Source organism: Pristis pectinata, chromosome 6 (genome assembly GCF_009764475.1).
Source record: "Pristis pectinata isolate sPriPec2 chromosome 6, sPriPec2.1.pri, whole genome shotgun sequence".
Taxonomy (NCBI): Eukaryota; Metazoa; Chordata; class Chondrichthyes; order Rhinopristiformes; family Pristidae; genus Pristis; species Pristis pectinata.
This window is the reverse complement of record NC_067410.1, coordinates 63,416,769-63,433,623: the sequence shown is the minus strand read 5'-3', so window position 1 is coordinate 63,433,623 and position 16,855 is coordinate 63,416,769. Positions and strand designations below refer to the sequence as shown.

Below are 16,855 nucleotides of genomic sequence, written 5' to 3'. Positions count from 1 at the left end.
AAAAGAAATTTGGGCCTGATAGACACCATAAGAGCAAACATCTGGAAGCAGAGGACACAGATGAGGCATGTGATATGTGTTTTCATTTTGTCTTTATAAAAGAAGAGGAAGTGGCACATGTCACAGTAAAGGAGGATTACAGAAATTGAATAAGATACAAATTAGAATTAGAAAATGGGGAGGTACTCCAATAGTTGGCAGTGTTGAAAGCAGAAATATTATCCTGTTCAAATATAGTACTTGGCTAAATGTGGATGTGAAAAGTACGGGATCTGTGCTGAATATTTCAATATTCTTTAGGTGTGGAAGTGGTGTCAAAGGACTGAAGAGGTGTAAATGTTACATTCTTGGTCTATAAAGAAGACGGGAAAAAAACTTCAGCAGCATTGTTAGACAATAATTAGGACAATAATTATTACTTGGAAAAATATGAGTTCATAAATAAAAGTCATGGTGGATTTGTTAAATGCAAACATTTGATTTCAGACTCCCATATCCATATATCCATGTATGTAGTAAAATCTCTGCAACTTCTCTTCCAAGATTCCCACCGTAAAGATACTTTCTCCTTTAGCTGACTGAATTTCTATTTTACTTTGTTTATCTTGACTGTTTTATGTTTCCTTTCTCATCTATTTTTAGGCATTTGTTTTTACTGCCACACCCCTTTCGTACCCACAACTGAAATTCTACATTTAGTGTTTGTGTTCCTGAGGTGAATAGAGATATCTCTGAGATACTCAGTGTTCCCCATGACATTGCTCTCTATGCATCCTGAGATCCTCAATCAGGACTGGACACTGCCACTTAAATGCTCAAGACCTCAGTATTCAGCAGCACTAATACTTTATCAATGTTGCCCAGTTTGCAGTTTTATTTCATCCTTTGCCTCATCTGATGCTTTAACAGAAAATATTTTTCTTTCTTTTTAAGGACTAAGCTTCACAAGTTGCCCTTCCAAATATATTATCTCCTTCATCTTTCTCTGACCCTGTTCCTTTCAGTCTTATCCATTCCCAAGCTTTCACCTCTGACCTCCCCCCTCTGATTCCAACTTGACAGTCCTCTGAAAGGGACTGAGCTTCCTCCCATGTCCTTCCACCTCAACAACCTTCTAACTTAAGAATCCTGGTTCCAATTAGGCCTTTCCCTCTAGCTTCCCACAATCTGTAGATCTTTTTGATCTGATACCAACATAGCATCAACCATCTAATTTTTGTTACTTATTCATAATCTAACCAACCTTTCCTTGAACTTGCAACATCCACTGTCTCCAGTCTATCATTAAACCTACCGACAAGATTGGCATACTAATCTCTGCAGAAGTTGAATAAGTTTCTGAGGTCTTCCCCTACTTTCCCCATGACCCCACCACTGAGCATCAGGCCATCAATTCCCAGACTTCTTTCCATGATTCTTCAACCTCGTATTCTCCCAAACTCACACAACCCAGTTCTATACACTTCCCAAAATCCACAAATAAGACTGCCCTGGTAGACCCATGTCTTCTGTCTGCCCTTTGTCCTCTTTCAACACTGCTTGTTTTTCCTGTCCTTGTTCAGTCTCTACCTATCCATAACTGTGTCTCTTCTGATGCATCAATACCACTTCATCAGCTACCTGTTTTCTGAGCTAACTAACCGCTTTTCACCATAGGCATTCAGTTCCTTTGCACTTCCAACCCCCATCAGGATGATCTGAGGATCTCTGCTTCTTTCCTCAGTAGAGGCCCCTCTCCACCTCTTCTCCCTTGTGTGGCTGGATTTGTTCTTATATTGACTAAGTTCTTTTTTGTAACCAATACACAATCCCAAATAAGGAGAGTTGATATGAATCTTATTCATGCAAATCATCATGATTTGTTTGTTCCAATCCTGCCCGTCGCTCTCCTTCACCTCGTTTTCTGTATATACCGATGACTGCATTGGTTCCATCTCCCACTCATACCTTCAAATGAGAATTTTCATCAACTTGCCACCTCTTTGTGCAAAACCAAGATAAGGAACTCCTGCCCTTTTATCTCAAAGCTCCAAATAAAGAGCAAGAAGAAATCAACAGGAAGGGTAGGACCTATCAGAAAGCAAGCAAAAGCAGAAAACATTAGCATGATTCTATGCAAATACGTTGCATCTGTCTACATAGAAGAATGAGACATACAGACATTGGGGAAAAGTTTATAGGGTTAGATTTGACAAAAATATTAAGGTGCTTAACAAATCTAAAGGAAGATATATGAAAAAAAACAATGTAATTTAACCTATTAAGAGAAGCAAGGGGGGGGGGGGGGGGGGAAGGAAGAAGTCCTGACCATTTTTTTCCAGTCTTCTTTGTCTAAAGGTGTAGCGCTAGAAAGACAGAAGATTGCTAACGTGGTGTGCTGACCCACCTTCGACGCAAGCGAACTGGCTCCGAAGTTGGCACGCGCGTCAGCAGACAGGCCAGCCACAAAATGGCGCTGGGCCTTCTTCTTCAACAGCAAGGGGAGAAAGCCCGTGCGCAGGAAGAGGTTCGGTTGGCGCACCTCTTACGTCATCGCCGCGCGTTGAGCGTGGGAACTTAACTGCTTAAAAAGCCAGCGCGGCAAGATTCGAATAAACCAGTCTCGAGTTCAACTCACCGACTACATGTCGTTATTCCTAGCTCAGTGCGTAGTTCATCGCTACATTGATGACCCCGACGGTCCAAACAGGATTTGGACCGAAGATGATCGACTCTTCATCCATTCACGCAGTTTCGCTGAAACTGCCACCCTTCTGGATGCTGCGACCACGACTGTGGTTTGACCAAGCAGAGGCCCAGTTCCAGATTTGGCAGATATCTTCTGATTCCACGCATTACTATTACATGGTGAGCTACCTTGACCAGGAGACAGCCGCCCAGGTTGAGGATTTCATACAGTCGCCCCCGGAGGAAGACAAGTACGCAGCATTCAAAGCGCTGCTCACTCGGACCTTCGGCCTCTCACGACGGGAGCGCGGTGCCCGCTCGTTGCACCTGGACGGTTTGGGGGACCGGCCGCTACCAGCATTAATGAACGAGATGCTGGCCCTGGCTGACAGATACAAGCCCTGCCTCATGTTCGAGCAGGCGTTCCTAGAGCAACTCCCGAGGACATACATCTGCTACTGGCCGACGCAGATTTCAGTGACCCCTGGAAGGTAGCGGCCCAGGCAGACGTGCTGTGGAAGGCCAAGAAGGAAAGCGGGGCGTCCGTCAGCCAGATTACTAAGGCATGTGCCCAACGCCAGGACAGACAAGGCCCGGCAATGGAGCGCACACAACCCTGAGGCAGGAGTGAGGAGGCCACTGTACAGTAGAGTTTCTACCACCAGCAGTGGGCCGCAGAAGCCTGCCGGTGTCGCCTGCCTTGCGAGTTCTCGGGAAACGCCAAGGCCAGCTGCTGCTAATGGCTCCGGCAGCTGGCCACAAAGACAGCCTCTTGTACGTCTGGGACAAACAGTCGGGATGCCGCTTCTTGGTCGACACCGGAGCAGAAATCAGCATCTTACCCCCAACGGGGTACGACATCTGCAACAGGGAGGCGGGATCCACCCTGAGGGCCACAAATGGCAGCACAATACGCACCTACGGCACCCGCACAGTGCAGCTGCAGTTCGGTGCCAGCCAGTTCATGTGGTACTTCACACTGGCCGCCGTGGCCCAATCACTCCTGGGGGCGGACTTCTTGCGAGCTCACAGCCTACTGGTCGACTTGCACGGGAGAAGGCTGGTCCATGCCAGGACTTTCCAGATGTTCTCTTTGGGTGAAGCCAAGTTGCTGGCCCCACACCTGGACTCCGTCACGCTGTCGGACAACAAATTCACCAGAATCCTGGTGGACTTCCCATCGGTTCTGGCACCACAGTTCATGGCAGCCATACCTAGACACGGAGTACAGCACCACATTCTGACCAAGGGACCACCCCTTCACACTCGCGCACGACGGCTTCCCCCGGACAAGCTCCACTTGGCAAAGGAGGAGTTCAAGAGAATGGAGGAACTGGGGATCGTACGGAGGTCAGACAGTGCATGGGCTTCCCCCCTACACATGGTGCCCAAAGCAGCCGGGGGCTGGAGACCATGCGGCGACTACCGTCGACTGAACGAGGCTACAACCCCAGACCGCTACCCCGTGCCACACATACGCGACTTTGCAGCAAACCTGCATGGGGCAAGCGTCTTTTCCAAGGTGGACCTTGTCCAGGGATACCATCAAATCCCGGTACACCCTGAAGACATCCCCAAGACAGCACTCATTACCCCATTTGGCCTGTTCGAGTTCCTCCGAATGCCGTTCGGCCTGAAGAATGCCGCACAGATGTTCCAGCGGCTAATGGATGTGGTGGGACGCAACCTGGACTTCACATTCATCTAGCCATCCTCATAGCCAGCAGAAATCGTCAGGAACATCTGTCTCACCTCCGCCAGCTCTACTCCCGCCTGAGTGATTTTGGCCTCACGATCAACCCGGCCAAATGCCAGTTCGGACTCAACACCATCGACTTCCTCACAAGATCACAAGACAAGGGAGCAGAAGTAGGCCATTTGGCCCATCGAGTCTGCTCCAAAGAAAAGGGAAAAAAGAAAAAGAAATGAGAAATTGGGGGGGTGGGGGGGTGGACCAGAAAAAAACTATTCTAACCCCAATTTTCGGCCTTATCCCCATATCCCTTGATACACCAACTAATTAGATATCTATCTGTCTCTTCCTTAAACGTCTCCAATGATCTGGCCTCCACTGCTGTACGTGGCAAGGAATTCCAAAAATTCACCATCCTCTGGCTAAACCCTCCTCATCTCTGTTTTAAACCTGTACCCTCTAATTCTAAGATTGTGCCCTCTGGTCCTGGACTCACCCACCAAGGGAAACAGCTTGGCCACATCTACACTGTCCAGTCCTTTCAACATTTTAAATGTTTCTATGAGGTCCCTTCTCATTCTTCTGTACTCCAGTGAGTACAGTCCAAGAGCCAACAAATGCTCATCATATGTAAGCCCTTTCATTCTGGGAATCATCCTCGTAAATCTCCTCTGAACCCTTTCCAACATCAGCACATCCTTCCTAAGATATGGGGCCCAAAACTGTGCACAGTATTCCAAATGAGGCCTCACTAGAGCCCCGTAGAGCCTCATCAACACTTCCATACTTTTATACGCTATACCTCTTGAAATGAATGCCAACATAGCATTCACTTTCTTTACCACCAATCTGACCTGGTAGTTAACCTTTAAGGTATCCTGCACAAGTACCCCAAGTCCCTTTGTACTTCTGTACTTTGAATTTTCTATCCTTCTAGATAATAATCTGCCCATTTATTTCTGTTTCCAAAGTGTACAACGGCACATTTCTCAACATTGAATCTCATCTGCCATTTCCTTGCCCATTCTCCTAAACTATCTAGGTCTCTCTGCAACCTTCCTGTCTCCTCAATACTCTCTACTCCTCCACCTATCTTGGTGTCATCTGCAAACTTAGCCACAAAACCATTTACTCCATCATCCAAATCGTTAATGTACAAGGTAAAAAGAAGCGGCCCCAACACCGACCCCTGCGGAACACCAATAGTAACCGTTAGCCAACCAGAACAGGATCCTTTTATTCCCACCCTTTGCTTCCTGCCAATCAGCCAATGCTCCACCCATTCTGTTATCCTACCTGTAATTCCATGACCTCTCATCTTATTAATCAGTCTCTTATGCGGCACCTTGTCGGAGGCCTCTTGAAAGTCTAAATACACAAATCTACCGCCTCTCCCTTATCTACCCTACCTGTGATTTCTTCAAAAAACTCCAATAGGTTGGTCAGGCAGGATCTTCCCTTCATGAAACCATGTTGGCTTGGACCTATCTTGCCTTGCACCTCTAGGTATTCCATAACCTCATCCTTGAGGATAGATTCCAATAACTTTCCCACCACTGACGTCAGACTAATAGGTCTGTAATTTCCTTTATGCTGCCTCCCACCTTTCTTATACAGCGGAACTACATTTGCGACCTTCCAGTCCTCCGGAACCATGCAGGAGTCTATTGATTCCTGGAAAATTACCACCAATGGCTCCGCTATCTCTAAAGCCACCTCCTTCAGAACCCGGGGATGCACCTCATCCGGTCTGGGAGACTTAACAGTCTTTAGCCCACTTAGTTTTCCAGCACCTTCTCTCTAGTAATCTTAACTGAACTCAGTTCCATTCCGTGAGACCCCTGACTAACTGGTATATTGCTGATGTCCTCCACTGTGAAGACCAATGCAAAATACTCATTTAGTTCTTCTGCCATCTCTTTATCATCCATCATAATCTCTCCCGCACTGTTATTGATTGGTCCTATATCAACCCGTGTCTCTCTTTTTCTCCTTATATATTTAAAAAAACTCTTAGTATCCTTTCAAATGTTATCTGCCAACTTCCTTTCATAATCCATCTTTTCTTTCCTGATGACCTTCTCAGTTTCTTTCTATAAGTTTTAAAAGTTTCCCAGTCTTCTGTTTTCCCACTAATTTTTGCTTCCTTTTATGCCCTCCCTTTTGCTTTTATTTTAGCCTTTACCTCTCTCGTTATCCACATTTGTGCCCTTTTTCCATTCAAAACCTTCTTTTTTCTTGGAATATATCTATCCCGCATTTTCCTCATTGCTTGTAGAAATCCCTTCCATTTCTGCTCTGCCGTCCCTCCAGCTAGTTTACTCTTCCAATCAATTTGGGCCAACTCCTCTCTCATACCACTGTAATTTCCTTTGTTCCATTGAAATATCGATACACCAGTTATCAGCTTCTCCTTCTCAAACTTGAAACTGAACTCAATCATATTGTGATCACTAGTTCCCAATGGTTCCTTTACCTTTAGTTCCCTAAACACCTCCGGTTCGTTACACAGCACCCAATCCAAAACAGCCGATCCCCTGGTGGGCTCATCAACAAGTTGCTCCAAAAAACCATCCCGTGGACATTCCACAAACTCACTCCCCTGAGATCTACTGCCTTGCTGGATTTCCCAATCCACCTTCATGTTAAAATCCCCCATAATTATCTTAACGTTGTCACTCTGACACGCTTTTTCTATTTCTAACTGCAACTTATGGTCCACTTCCTGACTGCTATTAGGGGGCCTATATATAACTGCTACTATTGTCCTTTTACCCTTGCTATTTCTTAGCTCCACCCATAAGGATTCCGCCTCTTCTGACCCAATGTCCTTCCTTTCTATTGATTTTATATCATTAGTAACCATCATGGCCACACCTCCCCCTCTGCCTACCCGCCTATCCTTCCTATACACTGTGTACCCCTGGACATTCAGTTCCCAATCATATCTGTCATAAAGCTATGACTTGGTGATTGCCACAATGTCATATTTATTAACCTGTAGTTGTGCCGCTAGGTCATCTACTGGGCCACAGGATTACCAAAGATGGGGCAACGCCCCTGCCCGTCAAGGTAGACACGATCTGCCACTTCACCCGGCCCAACACAGTCAAAGGCTTGCAGGAGTTCGTGGGTATGGTCAACTTCTACCACCGTTTCCTCCCCTCAGCAGCCCATGTCATGTGCCCTTTGTTCACCTTAATGTCAGGTAAAGGCAAGGACATTACTTGGGACGAAGAGGCCGCAGCCACTTTCGTCAAAGCCAAGGAAGCCTTGGCAGATGCCGCGATGCTGGTGCACCCCAGAATGGACGTTCCAACCACCCTCACAGTGGATGCATCCAACACGGCAGTCAGTGGGGTGCTGGAGCAACTCATCGAGGGGTGCTGGCAACCCCTGGCGTTCTTCAGCAGGCACCTGCGGCAACCCGAACTCAAGTACAGTGTTTTCAACTGGGAGCTGTTAGCACTATATCTGGCCATCCGACATTTCAGGTATTTCTTAGAGGGCAGGCCGTTCACCACGTTCACGGACCACAAACCATTGACCTTCACGTTCACGAAGGTGTCCGATCCCTGGTCGGCCCACCAGCAGCAACATCTGTCCTATGTCTCCAACGGACATCCAACATGTCTTGGGAAAGGACAACGTCATGGTGGACGCACTCTCCAGACCAGCTATCCAGGCCCTGTCTCAGGGGCCAGACTATGCAGTGCTAGCGGAGGCGCAGCAGGCAGACGACGAGTTGCCCAGCTACAGGACCGCAGTCTCGTGTTTGCAGTTGCAGGACTTCCTAGCAGGCCCAGGTGGGAGGACCCTCCTGTGTGACGTGGCTACCAGCCAACCTTGCCCCATCGTCCCGGCAGCCTGGCGGCAGTGAGTTTTCAACTCCATACACAGTTTGGCACACCCATCCATCAGGACAGATGGTCTCCAGCAGGTTCGTGTGGCACGGCCTTCACAGACAGGTCAGTGAATGGGCCAAAATGGGTCAGTGTCAATCAGCCAAGGTGCAGCGGCACACCAAAGCCCCGCCACAGCAGGTCGAACCCACCCACCGGAGGTTCAACCACATTCATGTGGATATCATGGGGCCCCTGCCAGTGTCGAGAGGAGCACGGTACCGCCTAACTATGGCAGACCGGTTCACGAGATGGCCAGAGGTGGCCCCGCTCACTGATACCTCCGCCGATTCCTGCGCCCGAGCGCTGATCGCAACCTGGGTAGCACACTTCGGGGTACCGGCCCACATTACCTCCGACAGAGGCACCCAGTTCACCTACAGCCTGTAGTCAGCCGCGGCCAGCCTGTTGGGAGCACGGTTACACCACACTACTGCCTACCACCCACAGTCGAACGGACTAGTGGAACGTTTCCACCGTCACTTGAAATCAGCTCTCATGGCTCACCTGAAAGGGCCTGACTGGGTGGACGAGCTCCCCGGGTCCTGCTCGGAATCCGCACAGCACCCAAAGAGGACCTGCAGACCTTGTCGGCTGAGCTGGTGTATGGCGCACCCCTGGTTGTCCCAGGAGAGTTCCTACCAGCACCAAGGGGGCAAGAGGAAGAACCCGCGGCAGTCCTGGACAGACTACGTGAGAGGCCCGGCAACCTGGCCCCCGTACCGACTTCACGGCACGGACAGATCCCCACCTGCATACCCAAAGACCTGCAGGACTGTAAATTTGTATTTGTACGGAGGGGCGCACACCGGACACCTCAACAGCGGCTGTACGAGGGGCTGTTCAAGGTGCTCAGGAACAACAGGTCCACATACGTTCTAGACAATGGGGGGAAAGAGGAGGTTTTCACGGTGGACCGGCTCGAACCGGCCCATGTGGACGGCGCAGCTGGACAAGGTTCAGGCTCCACGGCGCAGAGGCAGACCGCCCAAACAGTGACTGATCCAGGCTGTGGACTTCGGGGGTTTATCGCCGTTTCTGGGGGGGGGGGGCAGGTTATATGACGACCCACCTTTGACGCAAGCGAACCGGCTCCAAAGTTGACGCATGCGTCGGCAGACAGGCCAGCCACAAAATGGCGCGGGGCTTTCATCTTCAACAGCGAGGGGAGAAAGCCCGCACGCGGGAAGAGGTTCAGTTGGCGCACCTCTTACGTCATCGCCACGCGTCATGCGCAGGAACTTAACTGCTTAAAAAGCCAGCGCGGCAAGATTCGAATAAACCAGTCTCGAGTTCAACCCACCGACTACGTGTGGTTATTCCTAGCTCAGTGCGTAGCCCATCGCTACAATGGCACTGTTGACTAAAAAAGGTATAAAGGGTATAAAAGGTATAAAGGTATAAAGCAATTACAGTCTTGTTAGGGTAACATGGAAAAGTTCTCAGTGACAGCTTAAATCATTATTTAGGAAGGTTAACCAAGGGCGATCAGCTTGAATTTGCAAAAGGAAGACCAAGTAACAAGGAAGATCAGTGAGGGTGACATATTTGATGTTGTCCACATGGATTTCTGTAAATTCCATACAGCAAACTGACCAGAAAACTAAAGGCTGTGAGATCCAAGGAAAGTGGCAAGTTGGATCCAAAAGTGGTTCTGTGGCTGGAAGCAAAGATGAATTAATGGTTGATGGATATCTTGGTGATTGCAATGATGTTTGCAGTAGAGTTCCATTGGGCTCCCTATTCAAATCTCATCTGTGCAGCTTATGTCCCTCACAGTGCTGAAATAATTCAGAGTAACCAATAACATTCAGAGTAACTATGAACAAATGCATTATCTCCTCCTCAATCTCTCTATGAACCTTGACATATGTGAATGCACTACCATCCTCCAAAATATGACGCTGTTTTTTTGTCTCTGTGATATATCGTGCATTCCTACACAATTCCTACTCCTACCTCTAACTCCTGCTGACTGAATCCAATGTACTTTTGTGATATATATCAAATAAGTGGGGAATGATTAAGAAACTTAACAGATTCACAGAAGTCGATCGTGAGATTAATATGGAGAAAAAAAACTGTAGACTTAAGGTGGATTTCAGTGATTAGATGTGTTGAAATGTGGCAGATGAAATTCAACCAGAGAAATGTAAGTTAATAGATATGGGAAGAATAAACATGCCAAGGGAATAAACAAAAAATTGCAGATACTGAGAACTGCAAAGGAAAGGAAGTATCAATGAGTACATATCCACAATTCTTCAGAAGGTCGAAGGCCAGGTAGAAAATTTGGTTAAAGTGCCATATCAGAAATTTATTGTCCTTAGCATAGAGTTTTTTTTTATACAAAATAAACTTCATTCATAATAAAAGACAAACTATATACAATTACAAAACAGTGCAAACCTTTACATTCTTGTACAGATCATTCATTAGTGTTACCTTTATATATAGAAAACAGCACCGATGCCACACATGTGGCTCCCTGGAAGCTACCCAGTCCCGTATTTACAATCTTTAGGGGCTTTCTTGCCTGTCCCCGCCCATCCCTCTCCAGTGGCAGAAGAATCCTAAACTGTAGTCCTTCCCCATCGAGCCTTTGTATTGGCTGCGCCCAGCTTCAGTGCGTCCCTCAGCACGTACTCCTGCAGCCTGGAATGTGCCAGCCGGCAACATTCCCCTACGGACATCTCGCTGTGCTGGAAGACCAACAAGTTTTGGGCAGACCAAAGAGCGTCTTTCACCGAGTAGATGACCTTCCAGCAGCAGCTGATGTCTGTCTCTGTGTGTGTCCCCGGGAACAGCCCGTAGATCAGAGAATCCTCTGTTACGCTACTGCTGGGGATAAACCGTGACAAGGACCCTTGCATCTTTCACCACACTCTCCTCGCAAACCTACAGCCCGCAAAGAGGTGGGCGACCGTCTCGTCGCCAGCGCAGTCCTCCCGGGGGCAGCACATGCTGGGAGTGAGTTTCCAACCATACAGGAAGGATCTGACTGGGAGGGCCCCTCTCACCGCCAGCCAAGCGAGGTCTTGGTGCTTGTTGGTGAGTTCTGGCAATGGGACATTCTGCCAGATGGTCTGGACAGTCTGCTCAGGGAACCACCCCACAGTATCCATTGAGTCCTTCTCCTGCAGTGCCTGCAGGATGTTCCGTGCTGACCACTGCCTGATGGACTTGTGGTCAAAGGTATTGGTCTGGAAGAACTTTTCCATGAAGGACAGGTAATGCGGCAGCGTCCAGCTGACTGGGACGCCGTGTGGCCATGGGGCCAGGCCCATCCTTCACAACAGCAGGGACAGGTAGAACCTTGGTACGTAGTGACACTTGGTGCCCACATACTTGGATTCCACGCACAGCCTGACGCAGCCACAGATGAAGGTGGTCATCAGGAGGAGGGCGACATTGGGGACACCTTTACCCCCATTGTCCAGGGACTTGTGCACGGTGGCCCATCAGACCTGCTCCATCTTGGATCCCCAGATGAACCGGAAGACGGCGTGGGTGATTCCCAAGCCAGGGGAGCGAGGAACAGGCCACACCTGCGCCAAGTACAACAGCCCTGAGAGCAACTCACACCTGATGACCAAGTTCTTCCCAGTTATCGATAGGGAGCACCGTTCCCACAGTCCCAGTCTCTGCTTCACCTTCCCAATCTGCTCCCACCAATTTTTGTTGCACGCCCCGGCCCCTCCGAACCAGATCCCCAGCACCTTCAGATAGTCAGGCCTGACGGTGAAGGGGACAATGGATCGGTCGGGCCAGTTGCCGAAGAGCATGGCCTTGCTCTTCGCGCGATTGACTCCAGCCCCTGATGCCAACTCAAGCTGGTTGCAGATGCTGATCAATCTGCAACTGACCTCGGGTCCGAGGAGAAGACGGCAACGTCGTCCATGTACAGGGAGGTTTTCACCTGGGTGACCTCACTGGCTGGCAACGTCACCCCTCTGATGCTCTCGTCCTTCCTGATGGACTCGGCAAAGGGTTCTATACAGCACACGAACAAGACAGGGGAGAGAGGGCAGCCCTGCCTTACTCCAGACTTGATGGGGAAGCTGTCTGTTTCCCACCCACTGATTTGGACTGCACTACAGATGTCTGTGTAGAGCAGTTGGATCCAATTCCTGATTCCCTCCCCGAAGCCCATTTTGGAGAGCACGTCCAGCATGTACGTGTGTGATACCCTGTCGAGGGCCTTCTCTTGGTCCAAGCCGACCAGGCAGGTGTTCACCCCTCTGTCCTGCACGTAGGCAATGGTGTCCCTGAGCAGCACAAGGCTGTCAAAGATCTTCCTGCCAGGTACAGCACAGGTTTGGTCCGGTGGATCACCTGTCCCAGAGCAGACCTGACCCTGTTGGCGATGGCCTTGGACAGGATCTTATAGTCCACATTCAACAGTGAGATGGGTCTCCAATTTCTGATGTCTGCCCTCTCCCCCTTCTGCTTGTAGATGAGGGTGATGGTGCCCTTCCTCATAGACTCTGACATACTGCCAGACCGAAGCATAGCATTGTACACTTCCAGCAGGCCCGGATCCATCCAGTCCCACAGAGCCGAGTACAACTCCACCGGTAAGCTGGCAGGAAAGTTATGCTACTGCTATATAAAACATAAGTTAGACAATAGTTCAAGTACTATATACAATTCTGGTCACCACATTACAGAAATATATGATATGGGAGAGGTGTCAAAGGAGATTCATGGAGCAGTTGCGAAGGGTGGGGAAACTTACTTGTGAGTAAGGATGAGCTAAATTGGGATATTTTCGGAAGCTGGGAAGTTGAGAGGAGATTTAGTGGGATGAATGTAAAATAAAATAATTAAGGACCTAGAAGAAGTGAATAGGAAAGAACAAACATTCAGCTTTGAAGGTGGCAGAGTTAATTGGTAAGGCTGCAAAAAAGGTAGTCATAATCATCGGCTTTATGAGTAATATGTTGAATTTCTAGAAATGAGAAGTTCTTATTTTAGTGTTACGACTATGAACTTATGGATAGAGCATTTAGAATAAAAATTAAAAATGGTGGAAATATTCAGCAGGTCATTGACAAGAGAAATAGTTAACATTTTGGTCAATAACCTTTCATCAGAACCAGTTTCCTGGATCCAGTTCTGCCTGAGGTTGTGTTGCTTCCATTTGAAATCTTCTATAATGTCTCTAAAAGCTTAATATCTATTCCATCCAATCTATGTAAAGCTTCATTTGAATCTTCCCTTTCTAATGTTTGCAATGTCATCTCCATCCAATTCCACGGTCACCTCCTGCTACTCCCTAATCAAGAACTATCAGTCCATCTTGTCTCCCTTATAGCGCTGAGAGCCCTCTGGCTAGTGTGACCAATGATATTCTGTGTAACTATGAATAAAGGCATAATCATCTTCCTCAGGCTCTCTTGCTGAACCTGATGTGTTTGAATGCGCTCTCTTCCTTCAAGGTATCACTTCTTTGTTTTGTCACTCTCTTCTTCTGATTCGTCTCTACTCCAGCTTTGTTGTTTCTTTCTGGCTCATCCAATATGGACAGCATATCTGCTTCTATAGCTTCTCCTCCAGCATCCTTGTCAATATTTGCTTGGCCCCTTCATATTCCTCAATTATAGGTTGCCCCTTTGACTTTATAGGAAAGCATTGCATAAACTTTCACATGTATGTTATCGATCCCCAGCTACAGTATTCCTCTCCCTCCTCTGATTAATGACGATTACTGGTTGTACTCACTGGCAGTCCTGAAAGATTGCGAAGTGAGCAACAAAGGTTACCTGGATATGTGGAAAGCAATAGAAGTGATAGTAGATGTCAATCTTCTGATCATTGGTATTGGAGCTGTCATAAAGAATTCCCTTCAGCATACAAGCTAATAATACAATATGCAAACAGAGTGTTATACCTATTGAACATCAACCACAAATAGAACAACATCTATGTCTGAAGCACCCAACGTTTCCATATCAACCCGTGTTGAGCTTAATTCACAAGTCATACCAAGCACAAAAGCTTAAACTTATTTGCTATAATCCAATGTTTGAGATACAAGGTCACCTAGAAAAAAAATCTATGAAAATGTGCCATTTCCAAAATCAACCAAGGAGATTACTAAATTTAGTCTTACATGAAATCAAAGCCTACATAGTAATGGGTTTGTGAACATCATCAAATAACGCATTTATTTTACCACTTCAAGCATTCCTAAGTTAATGTCATGGCCAGACATTCAGAAAGAGATCGGAGTACTGCGGGCCATCACAGTGGGGAATGGTGCAGTGTCAGGGTTCCAAATTATTTTTGAATGTTTGTGACATACTGACTGTTATTATGGACAATGAGATAATTCTGCCAAATATATGATTTAGGCATCACTCTATGACAAAATATGACTTACAAGCATAGAAAATCTGATTATTACTTGCTCATCCCGCCAAGGCATGTTGCTTGGCAACAAATCAACATCTGCATAGATCACATTTATTGAAACAATGGCTTGGTTTCTCTGCTCCTTTCTCCTGGTGATTATTCACGTACCCACTTGTAGACTTAATGAGCTCTGACCTCAAACTATGCTTCCCACAGCGGAGAAAACTTTGAAATGGCCACAACTTAGCAGGTAGTCACAATGCTTGATTTCCAACAAGGCAAAACAATCCTAATTATAAATAGTAACAGCAAAAGGTAATATGGCCGAAATAGCTACTCAAACCTGTTCCACTTTTCAGCAAGGTCATGGCTGATGCTGTGTCTTGTCTGCTCCCCTCCATCCCAATTCCCTCTGATTCCTTTGGTATCCAAAAATCTATCAGTCTCTACCTGGATAATGCTTAGTGACTGAAAAACCTGCCCTCTGAGGTAGAAAATACAAGAAATTTAAAACTCTCTATAAAGAATTTTCTTCCTCATCAAAACCCCTGGTTTCAGATTCCTCAGCTGGGGATTAAAGGTGTTAGGGCATCCAACAAAGAATTTATTATGTCTCAGTGGGATTGTCTCCAGTTGGTCTAAATTCCAGTAAACATAAGCCAACCTCTATCAATCCTCATAGGATAGCTCATTAACTATTAAATCAATCCGCTGAATCTACACCACACTGACTAAATATAAGCACACACCTTCCGATTAGGAAGCCATCATTGCATACATAGCTCCAAAAGAATTGTCACTGAAGCCGTGCACAATCTCAGCAAGACTTCCTTATGTTTGAACTCCAACCCTCTTGGAATAAAGGCCAATATACCATTAGCCTTTTTAATTGCTTGTTTAACTGTGTATTTACTTTCTGCATATCATGAACCAGTGCAGCAAGATTTGTCTGTATATCAAACGTCAAGTAACTTTTCTCTGTTTTAATGGCAAAGAGCAAGCTGCTCACAGAAAAGTTGTTTACTTGTTTTATTGGCACCTGTGAGGAGTAATCTATTTACATCCTGGATTATCCTCATTTATTAAAAATTAGAAGAGTTTAAAAAAATGAATGCAATGTGCACAGAATTTAACTGATGAGCCTGTGCTTTATCTCTTTTCTTGTAGCAAAAGCTTTGCGTGCTTTTTCTAACCACTTCCCTTTTTGACTGATCAACAAATCAGAGTATTTCTAAATATGTTATAGTTGCACGTCATTGAGTAATAATGAAACCCATGAAATCAATCATCAGAAAAAAGGTGGTTAAAGGCTGTTCATTAATTCATATTGATTTGCTGATACTTATGTCTCTTACCCTCAACTAACACCATCAGAAACTCCCTTTCAAAAACATGTACAGGAATTATTAACTTGGATCCCTCAGTGTTTGTCTCCGTGTGCTTGCTTTAAAACATAAAAAATGAATCGGGGTAGCTTTTACCATGGATCTGACAAAACTAGATAAACAAGATAGCTGTTGAACATAAGTAATGATATTTGATTAAACAAGAAACATGTCTAGAATAATGATATGTGAGAGATATGGACCAAACACAGGCAAGTGAGACTAGCTCAGTTATGCAACTTGCTCAGCATGGACGAATTGGGTGGAAGGGCCAATTTTCCATGCTGTACAGCTCTCTGACCCTGTGAGGCACCCAAGATTTGGCCAGTGCTGCTTGTACCTGAAATTCATGTATACATCTCATTCCATAAGTATATTGTTCAGAGAGTGTCTGTCGTGTTGCTTTTACATTGGTACTCACTGAGTAATTTCTAAACCCCTTAACATCAGCTGAATTTAAGTGATTCTCTCTGATTTAGGCTCTCAGCTCTTAAAGTGGAAATGCTTTCTCTAACTACTGCCACTGCTGAAACAAGAGAACATAACAAACAGGAGCCAGGGGCAGGATGGTCAGCCCCTCAAGCCTACTCCACAATTCAATAAAATCATTGCTGACCCAATTTTGGCCTTAACACCACTTATCTGTGCTCTTCCCATATCCCTTGACTTCCTTGTAGTTTAAATCTCCACCTTGAGACAAATGGCAGATATGAACCACCACCTCTGAAATGATCTGGGGGTGGAGGGGGGGTGTTGGTTTATGAGGTTCGGGTCACTTGGCTTCACCTCCTTCAGCAGAGCAGTCCAGATATCGCCTAGTGGATGGAGCACTGCCTGTGGTGGGTGGTGTT

The 16,855-nt window shown here is 46.6% G+C and overlaps 1 protein-coding gene across 2 annotated transcripts in view; it reads right to left on the bottom strand.

Moving 5' to 3' along the window:
* Positions 1-16,855, bottom strand: part of LOC127571563 (G-protein coupled receptor 55) — a 34,646-nt gene that overhangs the window by 7,902 nt on the left and 9,889 nt on the right. The window contains exon 1 of one of the 2 annotated variants that reach the window (XM_052018056.1): positions 6,837-6,948. The exons of the other annotated variant lie outside the window; for it this stretch is intronic. The gene's annotated coding sequence lies outside the window, so the exon portion shown is untranslated. Of the gene's footprint in view, positions 1-6,836; positions 6,949-16,855 lie in introns of those variants that run through there. 2 annotated transcript variants of the gene reach the window in all.